This window comes from Alnus glutinosa, chromosome 3 (assembly GCF_958979055.1).
Source record: "Alnus glutinosa chromosome 3, dhAlnGlut1.1, whole genome shotgun sequence".
NCBI classification, from domain to species: domain Eukaryota; kingdom Viridiplantae; phylum Streptophyta; class Magnoliopsida; order Fagales; family Betulaceae; genus Alnus; species Alnus glutinosa.
The window spans coordinates 35882797-35896136 of record NC_084888.1 but is presented as its reverse complement, the minus strand read 5'-3'; the positions used below and the strand labels follow the sequence as shown (position 1 = coordinate 35896136).

The 13340-nt window shown below is 36.7% G+C and overlaps 1 pseudogene; it reads right to left on the bottom strand.

The window, feature by feature from the left end:
• Positions 1-77: 77 nt before the first annotated feature.
• Positions 78-5857, bottom strand: LOC133863417 (cucumisin-like; annotated as a pseudogene).
• Between the last annotated feature and the right edge of the window lie 7483 nt (positions 5858-13340).

The window sequence follows — 13340 nt, the reverse complement described above, 5'->3', positions numbered from 1 at the left end:
TAAATCCCTTGCCTTCCACCATTGCTTTCATTCTAACCTTTCATGTATATTGCTTCAAAGCTTTTTCTTATAATTACTTACGTAATACAAGTACCATAAAATGTCATGTATCGTACAACATACACAACAATAGGACTCCTTACTTGGAAGGTATCATCATCCCACACTAAAGAAGCAGAGACAATGGATTTATCTATTGTTCTTTAAATCGTGAGCGCAAACAATAATTTTTGCACATGAGATATGAATGATAGAATGCTAGAGTTCACTTTGATTGTAAGTCCAAGTGGGGTGGTCATAATAGCTTTATACATAGACGATGGTGATCCAACATTGGTGACGGTCCGGTTGAAAACATAACTGATAGATTCTGAGGGTGACGTGGATAGAGCAAAAGAAGGATAATTTAGATCAAAGATGGTTCCATTAGTGGCTTCAGAACAGGTACTATTATCCCTAGTTACACTTTGTAATAACGTGGTATCATATTGATTTTCACCACACAAAAATTCTATGTAGTCAAGTTCATCCATATCGTATATTAAACCAGGATGTAGAGCCATAAGAGGTTTTATATTGCCTGCACCATACGCAAATTCAGCCATAGAGTTCTTTTAGCACTCATGGGGACAACTGCAAGTAATACACCAAATGAGAGTGAGTTAGCCATGGTTTTGGTTATCAAGATGGGACTATACATTATATAGATATTACTAGTGGTCATAAGAGCCAACTTGATAGTGACAGGTGACCATGTGGGTTGAAAAGATTTTATGTAGGCTGCCGCTGCGGTAGCATGTGGGCAAGCCATTGATGTCCCAGAGAATATATATATTGTATGGCAGCAATCTGTTATCACCTCTAACTTCAAAAATTGGGAAAATTAGAGACCATGCAGCTAGAATGTGAACTCCGGGAGCAGCTAAATCTGGCTACGACAACACAAAAAGAAAAGAAAAAAGAAAAGGGTTCAATGAGATAATTAGTAACACAAGAGGGCAAATGTAAATAAGTTTAGTACTAGGTTACCTTGAGAATGTTGGGTGTAGCTGGATTCGGACCCCTGCCTGAGAATGAGACTATGTAAGGAGCAAATGTATCATTAACCTCGTTACTCTTATGAATAGTCGCAGTTGCACCCCTATAAATTGTGTGTTCATTAGGATTGTTATGTTTTACGATCGAACTGCTTTAATGGTCTATGTTATTTTAGATTAATATATACCTTGTTGAATTTATGTACGAGGACACGTTGCTACCATCCTCTGAGCGAAGGTAATATGCAGGCAAGGGAAAAGATCAAGTAGTGTCTTGGCGTGGTTGGCCTTGCATCACAATACCCACTGCACCAGCTAAGAATGCCCCTTCCCCTGTTGTCCGGCCATCGCAAAGCACAATTTTACCCTTCACCAAATCTTGGTTCAATGAATTTTTTGTGCAAACCCTGTATTTTAAAAATAATTAAGTTCCATTTTAATTATCATGTTGGAATGTGTCTACAATTGGTACTACTTTTCTAAAACACAAGAAATATTTCAATTGCTAGTTCATAGATTTATGCAAACAAAAACAAAAGTATTAATTATTGAATACGTTTCATTAATATTTGTAGTTACCTGGAATGGGACCTATTGAATTAATTGAAATTCCCTACACATGGAGTAAAGAAATTCTTCAAATTAAAATTTAGGTACTAATAAATTGGAGTAAAATGAAGAAGATAGTAGCATGTAGTGATAATATAGATATTCAAAGCAGCTTATATAACACAAGGCTGACTTTTTAGTTACCTAATAGATCTTCTTGTTGCCTAATTGGACCTTAGTGGAGAACTTTCGGTCTATAGTGCTCGCAACCACAAACAGAGACCATGGAGAAAAGTTTGTGATGGATTTTAGAGCTGGACCTTCGTTACCCGCAGCCATTGATGTCAATATTCCCTTTCTCATAGCATGAAAGGAACCAATGGCAATTGGAAGGAGATTTGCCACCGAGGGAAAGAGATATTATGTCAACGCCATCAGCAATGGCATCATCAAATGCTTTCATAATGTCAGCATCTTCACAGGACACGTCATCGGTCCAACATATTTTGTACACGGCAATACGTGCTGATGAACTCCTCCTCGTGCTGTTCCGAAGCCATAGCCTAGTAGGCTTGCCCCGCTAATTAACTAGGTTCCCACCTGCTGTTGATGCAGCATGTGTCCCATGGCCATTTGAATCTCTAGGAGATTTGATATCATTTTCGCCAAAAACTCCACTGCTATGGTAATATTGTGCTCCAATGATTGTGCTGCGTAAGTGTAGCCACATTTGTTAATTAGTTGTGCTTTTTGACTCTTATGTATGTCTTTGTGTGTGTCTTTGCATATGCGTGGCCGTGTTGATAGGCAAAACATAGGGTTGCAAAGATATATATACTTGTTGCAAGTGAAATGGGCCGAGGCTTGGCAGGTGCCCTTCCATTTGGTAGGTGGTGGACCAAATCCTTCGTCACTAAAGCTATCTGACTCCGTCCAAATTCCAGAGTTGATCAAGCACTCCTATAATGATGTCGCTTTCAATAAGTCTCCAATGAACTTGCTACGGAAAGTCAAGGAAGTCCCACGACCCTGTTGTTTGAAGCTTTTTATGTTTGCTAGGGAACACAGATATTACGCCATCCATTCCTGGATTCATTAATGTTACAACTTACAATTTTTATTGTAGATCTAGAAAACATGGTGGGGAGAGAATAGGTTCGCCGACCAGCTATTTTTTGAGCTTCTTGCTCGGTTAGTTTCGCTGCAAATCCACAGAAACTCCTTGAGTAACTATGGATTAGAGATTCCGGTCCAATACTGCTAAATGAAGGCATATACATTTGACAAGTTAAACAGCTGGGCGTATTTCAATCCCTAATAACTATGATGGGCCTTATTACTATTAAGGCACTTTTGAGATCAGTTTCTTTTGGGACAAATAGGTCTCTCTGGTTAATTTTTTTAGTTGTGATATTGCATGTCTATATCATACCAATGAAAACATGAAAATTACTAAAATTACGAACCCACATTTTTTTTAAAAAAAATAAGTCAATAAATAAATGAGGCTCCACTTGTTTTGACGTAAAATATTTTTCGGCGACCTGCAACAGATTTCAACGAATTTGACAATAGATTCAAGAAAACTCCAGCGACCAACGATAGATTATGGTGAACTCCGACACTCGGCAGCCTTTTAAATTTTTTATTTGACATAAATTTCCTATAAATTAACCAGTTTGTAGGAAATTTCATACAAATCATATCTAAGATTGATATGTGTCCCTTGCCATGTGAGAAACACATGTTTTAATAGCATGTACTTCTCACATGTTATTTTAATAGCATTAATAAAAAAAAAAACATGTGATTTTCACATGCTTAAATGACACATGTCATTCTTACATGTGGGTTATAGAAACCGTTTTGTAAGAAATTTCTGTCTTTTTTATTTAGGGTTTTAAAAACAAAAAATAATGTGGGTCTTTTTTTTTTGAAAAAATATAATTTATTCTTAAAGGAATAAATCATATAACCTATCTTGTATTGTGCGGGATAAGAAGTTCTCCCGGAGGATCCGAGATTGAGACCTTCCAGCACATTTTCAAGAATTACGGGTTAGATCTTCCCATAATTCCCTGCAATAATATTGGGATAAGGATCCCAATATATTCTATCCCAATTATCTCATGGTAGTCTCGAGTATATTTACGGGATCATGGCAAGGGAATGATTTCAATTTTTTCTATTTTGAATCGACATCATATGGATAAATACCAATTTCAAACCACAAGTAACATTCCAAAAATATTGTGAAAAGAATATTAATGCGGAAATAATATTTAATTTCTCCATTATATTATACAACTCTACATAATAAACAACTAGATCTACACATACAACGCAGAAAGAATATTATAAACCATTGTCCAAAAAAAAAAAAAAACTATAAAGTTAATAAATAAACCACTGTCCAAATTTTTAAAAATAACAATTATAGTTTTTATTATAATATTAAATGTTTTTTTTTTTACTAACTTCATCATTTTTTTTTTTGAAAAAATAATTATAAAAATAATATTTGGACAAATAGATTATAATTACTATAAATAATGAACATGTCGAGACCAGTTAGGCTTGGTTTACTTTGTAATGAATGGAAACTAAAATAGGCCACTAGTAATCAAAGTAGTAACGTAATTACAATAATTGCATATATATATATATATATATATATATGGAGCAGAAACATTTTCATTGACCGGGAGAATTGAATGATCAGAACGATCTATTCATTGACTGGCTCACTCTACCAGAAGCAATTTTGTCCCTAATCTTATGATCACTAATTAATTAAATTGATGATTTCCGCTACCGTTTATAGAATTTGGGGGGAAAGGAATTTTCAGCTTTTCCAGAGTCATTCTCAAGCTAGTGTTTGTAACAAAATTGTTTTTTGGGTTAGAGCCAAGCTTAATTCCTTTGATTATAAGGGATGATCACCTTCCTTCCCCATGTATAGATTAATTAGTGGTTGGTAATGTTAAAGTATAATTAAATGATTAAATTTACATTTTTTCTATTAGTTTAAACTTTTAAAATAAGTGGTGATTTAACAAGTATGACCTCCATGTCTTATAATTTGTTGTAGCCTCGGCCTCAAGTATGCTCTAACGTTCTAGCTTGTAAATTTTGTTGTTTATAAGATTCTTAATTATTAATAAAAAAAAAGAAAAAAAAAAAAAACTCGAAAAGGACTTGGTGTTGGTCATCATGGGAGGCATGATCTAGCATGATCATGAGTAGGCCAGGGATGCTTTCTTCTTCTTCTTGTCCGATTACTCGATCTCTTTTGGCAACTTATGGGATGGAGTGTGAGGAAGCACTTACTAGAGTGGGTGGCGGAGTTGAGCACTTTTAGTGGTGAGCTAGAGAGTGGAAAAAATGGTGGCCGGCTGCTCGTTAAATCATTCTAACATCGACAGCGTGACTAAGAGTAAGTGCTACAATTCGAATGCATGACTGACTCCCCACTAATTAAGTGAGGAAGATGCTATGTAGCTATCTGTACCACCAAGGTCATCGAATGATAAAATAAAATAATATTTTATATAATATTGTGGGTCTCTCTAAAGTTGGGTCTTTTTTAAAAACAAGGCCAACTTTAGAAAGATTTGGCCTTGAATAAAGTGGATAAATATTATAAGATCGATCTGTTCCATAAATAGAGATATTTACCTTTCGGTCATTCTGAGAAGCTGAGTGACCAACAAGGAGAGTGCAGGCGAGACTGATCAGGAGAAGCCATGAAAGACTGGAGGTTTTGCTTGCCATTGCCATTGGAGGGTCAGCTATAAACTTAATTGGCTAGAATGTGTGTTGTATATATATATAATGGAACTGGTGGGCTTTGACGAAGTTGGGGTTTGGGGTGTGGGCTGAAACCTTTCAAACAGATGCTTCAATCTATATATTGGCACGAGTACGTACTCTACCACGTACTAATGGTAAATGCACAACTAGGTGACCAAGTCCAATTTAACGACAATTCTGAATATTTCTAACCGTTCCCTTGACATCTAACAATATCTAGATGTCAAGGGAACGGTTAGAAATATTAATCGGAACCGTCGTTAAATTGGACTTCGTCACCTTGCAGACAATGGAGCCTGCCGGAGAGTGTACGTTAAGATAATATCCGATGCTGACTGTGCAGAATCTTCATCTGCACCGAAAGCTTCCATGTCAGCCACACATGCATATAACAATACCTCAGCAGGACTCTCATCTGTAAAGCTATCTTTTGATTCAGGCACAGCTACTGCCAGCATACATGATCGGCCAGCTCAGCAGTCAGCCAACATCAATTAATTCACGCACTGATTATGGTGCATTACTTACCACTATCCTCCAAAACTATATTAACATTTAAGAGAGTCTACATGAACCTATATGCTCAAGTAGATGGTCGGATAAATATTTTAATTAAATATTTTACATGTTGGGCCTCAGTTATTCAAAGGGAGTTTAACCTCGTACGTGAGGGGGAGTGTTAAAGTATGATTAAATAATTAAATTTACATCTTCTTACTAACTTAAACTTTTGAGATAAGTGATAATTTTTCATAATATCAAAGCTATTGACTAATTCCGGTGTTCGATCTAATGATCTTGTAAATTTTTGTTTTACTTTTATTTTTGTCTTATTCTTAATAATGAATACTTTTGCGAATCTCTTCGCCATGGATCTTGCAGAATATCTGACGACCCAAAAAAAAATGTTGGTATCAACTACGTGCATGTTTGGAGGAAGTCCGCGCGATCTCAACTTCGTCCATAAGTTGCAACAAGCAACTTCGTCCATAAGTTTCAACCTTGTTGCATATTCCTCTCCCTCTCTCTCTCTCTCTCCCTCAAATTGCCGCATGAAGATAATTAAGTCAAGGCCAGCGGCAGATTCACACTTGGTGGGGTAGATCATAGGCTCCAGACACATGAAAAAAAAAAAAAAATGAAAAAAAAAAAAGAAAAAAAAGAAAGCATTGCCGCACTCAGATAATACGCATTTAGGTGTTCTCAACTTTCCTCTTCTCTTTCGTACGGTTGCTGTGGAAAAGAGAAATTTCGTTATGTAAAAAAAATAATAATAATAAAAAAAAAGAGATAGGTTGTCCATTTCTGCTCATAGTTAGCTTTTATTTTGGCTCATTATTTTAGCTTTTGCAGTATGTTTAAAAACTTAGGTTTAGTCTTTGTGGTATTATTTAAAACTCAGGCCAATTTCAGCTCCTAGTTATCTATGATCATATTTTAGGCCCATAGATGACCCTTTTTTTGGCCCAAGTTGGCCACGATCATATATGGCCCCATTTTCAGCCCTTTGTCGGCTTTTATTTTGGCTCATAATTGGTCATTGTTTTGGCCTATAGTTATTAAAGGCCCATCTTCAATCATTGTTGTTGACCGCCTCCAACCATTGCCGCTAGCCGCCATCTACTCCAACTTTTCGGCCTCTGTTGCTACCTACCATCTCAAACAAAAAAGAAAAGAAAAAAGAAAGCAAACTTTAAGGTTTCAGAATCATCCACCTTGAGTTTGAGAGTGATGTTAGAAAATATATTTTTCGTACAATTGTAATTGAATATGATAGGAGAGTATGAGATTGTACGATTTGATTGTAATTGATTATAATCAAATTAGAATTGAATACATTGATTTAATATTCTTTTATACATTTTTGTATTTTCCTTACATTCTTATAAATAGGGATTATTTGAATTGTAAATTTATCAAGAGAAATAATATTATAATGTAGCCCTTTGGGTTTTATCTTGTAAACACAGGTCATAGACCAAACTATGTAAAATCTCTTGTCTCTTTCTCTTTATTCTGCTTTGTTTTTATTTTTCTATTTGATTTTCTTTTCTTTCAAGTAAGACTATGGTCATTTATATTATGGGTAATATTATTTAGTATACTGTTATACAGCTATCATATAATTTGATGGTGTAACAGTGAAAATCAGCCATTAAATTAACACTTGCGAGGAAAAAAAAAAAAATCAATGACAAATTTTAAATGTGTGACATCTCTTAGTTGTACGAAAGTTGTATAATAGTCTATTAAATAGTATTACTATTTATATGATATCACTCTAAAAATGAACCGGGTCTTGCTAGCATTTGGACATAAGAAATCTGTCGTTATATTATCCCCAATGCGATTGACTATCTTGGTTGTTTTGTTCTTAATCAGGTCATGCCTGAATTATTTTGATTTTTGTATTAATTTGTTTGAACTTTTGTGGTGTTAGATGTTCCCTGGAATCTTCATGCTTTCGGCATCTCTTTTCTTTGACGCACATGGCCCATGGGGAATCCATTCTAACAGGGATCATTCCCATGTGGTCTTGAATTCGTATTCAAGTTTTCTTCCATCGTGATGTAGTGCAGTTCCTAGAAGGAACCTAAGAGGTGGTCCCTAGTATAAAAGAAAACAATAATTAATAATTTTTATAAATTTTATAAATTTTTTCATTTTAGAATAAATTTTACTTTTACTACTAGAATAAGGTTTATTATTGCTAATAGGGAATGTTTACTTTTTGGAATAGAAGACGAAGACGCTTCTCATTGCAGAATAAAAAACACTGCTCTTTGATTAGTTACCATAGTCTTCCGCTACGTCAATTGGTATCAGAACAGGCTTTATCCTGATCATGGCCAATCAGCGTAACGGTCATAGCAGAACCAACTGTCTGCTCTAATACCAAATATTATAGCGAAAGACTAAGGTAACTAATCAAATAGCAACGTCTTTGATTCTACAAGAAGAATCGTCTTCGTTTTCGTTTTCGTCTTCTACTCTAAAAAGATAAAACAAGCTCACAGGCTAAAAGAAATATAAAATTTCGTAGAGTATTTGAGAGAGAATTCTCTATTTTATAACAATTTGTTAGGTGGTCTTGGGCCTCTCTCACCCCAAAAGCTAGCTCATGAGGTGAGGCTTTCCCTCACACTTATAAACTGACCACCAACCCCATCCACAACCGATGTGGGATAACCCCAACAATCTCCCCCTCACACATCGGGCCTTGGGTCGAAGCAAGGACAACTCGTTTCTCCCGTGGACTGTTGGGCCTGAGACTTGTTGGTAAACCTGGGCTCTGATACCAGTGTTAGGTGGTCTTGGGCCTCTCTCACCCCAAAAGCTAGCTCATGAGGTGAGATTTTCCCTCACACTTATAAACTGACCACCAACCCCTTCCACAACCGATGTGGGATAACCCCAACACAATTCAATTGAGTGAGTTTTACATAATAATTAAGTAAGTCTATTTATAGAAGAGAAATACTTGTAAAAAAAAGTAAACCTTCCTTAATAGCAATAGTAAACCTTATTCTAGTAGTAAAAGTAAACATTTCCTAATGGCAATAATAAACCTTATTTTATTAGTAAAATTAAAACTTATTCCAAAAGAAAAAGATTAATAAAAATTATTAATTATTAATTTCTTTTATGCTTGGGACCACTTCTCAGGTTCCTTCTAGGAACTGCACTTCACGTGCTACATCACATTGGGCTTAGGTGGCAGTAGGCGGATGAGCATTAGCCTCGAAAAGCAAGGTAAAAGAGTTTTTTTTAACGCAACAAGAATAGCAAAGAAGGCTTACTTTTTTTTTCTTTTTTTTTTTTTTTATGGGTGTTTGAGTTGGAAATTAAAATATATTTAGAAATATTTAATGTTTATTTGTTTTTGTTAACGATGAATGGATATTAAAAATTTTATTTTTCATAATATTAATTTATTCTTCAATGTTAATACATTTTTCATTCATGCTTCCATCAAATTTTCACGCTCCGACCTTGAGAGATTGGGGAGAAAGAGGAGGAGGAACATTGTTGGTACAGTTTCCGGTATGGTGTGAATCTGCACGTTCCTTTGATGTTCTTCACGCTTCTCAATAACTCTGCAAAACAACAAAACCTAGGGACCCTTCCGGGGGTCCCGCTCCGATGCCTAAGTTAGCTTCTGTGAGAAAATAATGTTCTATGCATAAAATCGAGTCTTCTTTTATACCTGGGGTATGAGCCTATTTATAGGCATAGAGGTGGAGTCAAACCTGGATTAGGACTCCTGCTCCTTGTTGATTTAGAACTGCTGTCCGAGTTCTAATTGGACTTCAATCCTTTACTAGACTTCTAATTGAGTATCTTCTTAGACTTCTGATCTGATATCTTCTTAGACTTCTGATAATGATCATCATTCTTATCTGTTTGGACCTTATTAGACTTTTGAATCTCCTCTTTGGATCGGGTTGAGTGGGATTTATCCCCAACAGTTACCCCCCAATTCCCTTATCCAAAGCTTGCTTGAATAATGGGAATTCCATGTCTAAGGAAACCCGATCTTTGTCTCCTTCTAAAAACCTGCTAACCTGCAAAACCCGAGGGTTAAATCTTACCCCCCAATTACCTTCTTGTTTTTCCTTAGGGTTTTCTCCCTGTATCTTGAAAAACCTGCAAAACCCGAGGGTTAAATCCGACCCCCCGAGAAGTTTCTTCTTGCTTTCGGCTAGGACTGATCCGAGAGGCTCCTTCTCGTCAAGGACTGATCCGAGAAGTTGTTCTTGCTCTCGGCTAGGACTGATCCGAGAGGCTCCTTCTCGGCAAGGACTGATCCGAGAAGTTGTTCTTGCTCTCGGCTAGGACTGATCCGAGAGGCTCCTTCTCGGCAAGGACTGATCCGAGAAGTTGTTCTTGCTCTCGGCTAGGACTGATCCGAGAGGCTCCTTCTCGGCAAGGACTGATCCGAGAAGTTGTTCTTGCTCTCGGCTAGGACTGATCCGAGATGCTCCTTCTCGGCAAGGACTGATCCGAGAAGTTGTTCTTGCTCTCGGCTAGGACTGATCCGAGAGGCTCCTTCTCGGCAAGGACTGATCCGAGAAGTTGTTCTTGCTCTCGGCTAGGACTAATCCGAGAGGCTCCTTCTCGGCATTGATAGGTGTAAAGTTGTAATCTTTGAACTTCTTTACCTGCCTCTGCTCTTCCCAATCAGCTTTCTTGAATTCTTTCCTTTTCTTTTCTGGGGCTGTCTCTCGGGGTAGTCTAGAACTGGCCATAGACTTCAGCGTCTCTTCCTGATTGATGAATTCTTCTACCTTATCCATGAGGCCCTGCAAGGTACTCGGTTGCTTCCGGATCAATTTCTTCATCAAAGGCTCCTCGGGTGAAATTCCCTGATAAATGGCAGCAAAGATCATATCCTCGGTCGGATCTTCTACCGTAGCCTTCTCTCGGTTGAACCGAGCCATAAACTCTTTAAGACTCTCATTGCCATGCTGGTGCAATGATAGCAAATATCCCGAAGGTTTCTTCCTTGTCCGGAAAGCCAAGAACTCCGTTAGGAATATCTTGGACAATTCCTTGAACTGATCAACGGAATTCGGGGGCAGCTTCCTGAACCAGTCTCGGGCATTCCCCGCAAGAGTAAGAGGGAAGGCCCGACATGCTACTTCATCGGGTGTCCCGTGAAGGTCTAGATGAGCTTTGAAATTCTCTAGGTGATCCAAGGGATCTCTGTCTCCTGCATAACTTAGAATTTGGGGTACCTTAAACTTATCGGGAAGCTGATAGTCTGCCACCCGTCTGGTGAAGGGTGAGTCTGTACCCATTAGGAGCTTGTCCACCATTACGGATCTGCCTTTGTCCTTTCTTTCCATCTCCATGTACGTGCACCTTCTCTCCAGCTCGGCAATAATTCTGCTCAGATCTCCTTGGCGGTCATCCTCCCTCCGAGGATTAATGTTGCTATTGTGATCTTCTTCCTCACGCTCATCCCTGTTCATCTCGGGATTGGGCTGTCTCGTCCTCATGCGTAACAATTCTGCATTTAAGTCTTCAATCTGGGCTTCCAACGCTGCTATGCGATCTTGATCTCCACCCCCCGGGGGAGGGTTCGGTGGAGGCTGCAAATTATTCTGAATAGCCGGTTCCTGTGGGGCCACGGGCTGTCGATTGGTCTGGCTTCCGGAACGTGTGTTCATCACCATGCTGGATCTTCTTTTTCTTTTATGAGGAACGAATAATCGTTTCCCACAGACGGCGCCAAACTGTTGGTACAGTTTCCGGTATGGTGTGAATCTGCACGTTCCTTTGATGTTCTTCACGCTTCTCAATAACTCTGCAAAACAACAAAACCTAGGGACCCTTCCGGGGGTCCCGCTCCGATGCCTAAGTTAGCTTCTGTGAGAAAATAATGTTCTATGCATAAAATCGAGTCTTCTTTTATACCTGGGGTATGAGCCTATTTATAGGCATAGAGGTGGAGTCAAACCTGGATTAGGACTCCTGCTCCTTGTTGATTTAGAACTGCTGTCCGAGTTCTAATTGGACTTCAATCCTTTACTAGACTTCTAATTGAGTATCTTCTTAGACTTCTGATAATGATCATCATTCTTATCTGTTTGGACCTTATTAGACTTTTGAATCTCCTCTTTGGATCGGGTTGAGTGGGATTTATCCCCAACAAACATGATCTGTTTTATGGCCATAGAACAAGGGAAGAACCAAACAGGAACCCTTAATAGCTTGCTGTTGTTTTTTTTCAAATTGTAAAAGGTATCCCAACAAGATATATCATTCAAAATAAATTTTACGTTTAAAAGTTCTTTCATGTTTTGTGCTGCGACTCATTTGGGAAGTTGAGACTGTAGACTTTTGAAAGGTATGTGATGAGATTGTTCCAATAACATAAAAGTTTGAGAAGTCTAAGAGAATTAGATGATACAAGAGTAATGGTACAAGTTCATCTTGTGTCCTTCAAAATTAATGTGATTTTAAAATTAGTATTAGATTTGTAATAGATTATTATTAGATTTTGATCCAATGATAATTTTAAAAATCGTATCAATCTTAAAGGAACACAATGAAAATACACAGGAAACATGTAGAAATACCAGTGATGCACAGTTCGTCTCTTAGACTTAACCTTATAATTTACAAATTTGATGATGTATATATTGTCATATAGTGAATATTTTGTCACATTATTTAAAAATTTTAAATGACATGACATTATGTACAGAGAAATTCGAGACGTCATACCCATGTTTTTATTGTGTCTCTCTAATAATGATATGACTTTTAAGATCATCATTGGACTAGTGATTTATCACTATTGAATTATGATTAAATTGTGATTTTAAATGCCATATCATTATTAATTAGAGTGACATGATTATGACATCTAGAATTACTCTCATGTACACGATTAAATTAAACAAAATATAATTTTGACCATAAATTTATTCTCTCCCTCTTCTACGAGTTCGTTTGGATTTGCGATTTAAAAAAGTGTCATATAAAAATAATAATTTTAAAATGTACGATTTTGATAACTCGATTTTAAAAATCGTAGTTAAGCGTTTGACAAAATCGCAATTTAGCCATTAACAAAATTGCAATTTTGCCATTAAAGTTGTACATTTTCAAAAAAAAGTACTCTTTTGTGTGCGATTTGAAAAAATAAATTTTCAGTATTTTCAAATCGTAATTTTTTAAAAACGCAATTCTAAACAATTTATTTTTGATGATTTGGTTTAAAATTGTACTTTTTATCTATAAAATTGCAATGACAAACGCACCGTAGTTACCTAAAAAAGTTGAAAACAACTAGAATAAAGTATTAAATTAGAAACATAATCGTTATTTGGTACACTACGAAGCTGTTTGGTAAGTTGTGGAAAATGGAATGTTTTATTTGAATAGTAGTAATAAATAATTTATGTGATATAGAATTTGAGAATGTTTTAT